Source organism: Tupaia chinensis, unplaced genomic scaffold, assembly GCF_000334495.1.
Source record: "Tupaia chinensis unplaced genomic scaffold, TupChi_1.0 Scaffold147500_1, whole genome shotgun sequence".
Lineage (NCBI taxonomy): Eukaryota > Metazoa > Chordata > Mammalia > Scandentia > Tupaiidae > Tupaia > Tupaia belangeri.
In genome coordinates this window covers 1,592,204-1,592,553 of record NW_006207351.1, presented here as the reverse complement: position 1 = coordinate 1,592,553, position 350 = coordinate 1,592,204, and the positions used below count along the sequence as shown (strand labels likewise).

Genomic DNA, 350 nt, shown 5'->3' with positions numbered 1-350 from the left:
CCGCGCCAGAGGTCAGGGCCGTGGTCGTGGCTGTGGTGAAACCGCGCCCAGCCTGGCTGGTGTCCTGCCCGCCGTGGCCTGGCTCCACGTGGAGCAGGAGCACTCCGGCGCGGCACCCCCTCGGCAGAAGCTATGGTGGCAGAGGCCGCGAGCTCGGGGCACAGAGGCAGCAGGCAGGGGCGGGGCGGGCTCCACCTCCTCCTTAAGGCCGCTTCCTGGACGTGCAAGTTCGCGTAACTGAATTTCAGGGGCCTGTGTTAACGGCCACTCACACGAAGCCTGGGCCATCCCCGCTCTGCTCTTGAGCGCTGACACGTGTGGGCTCCGAGTGCCCACCCTGCCTCACCCCG

At 69.1% G+C, this 350-nt stretch overlaps 1 protein-coding gene across 1 annotated transcript in view; it reads left to right on the top strand.

The window, feature by feature from the left end:
* Positions 1 to 350, top strand: part of UROC1 (urocanate hydratase 1) — a 24,420-nt gene that overhangs the window by 13,904 nt on the left and 10,166 nt on the right. The window lies entirely within an intron of this gene.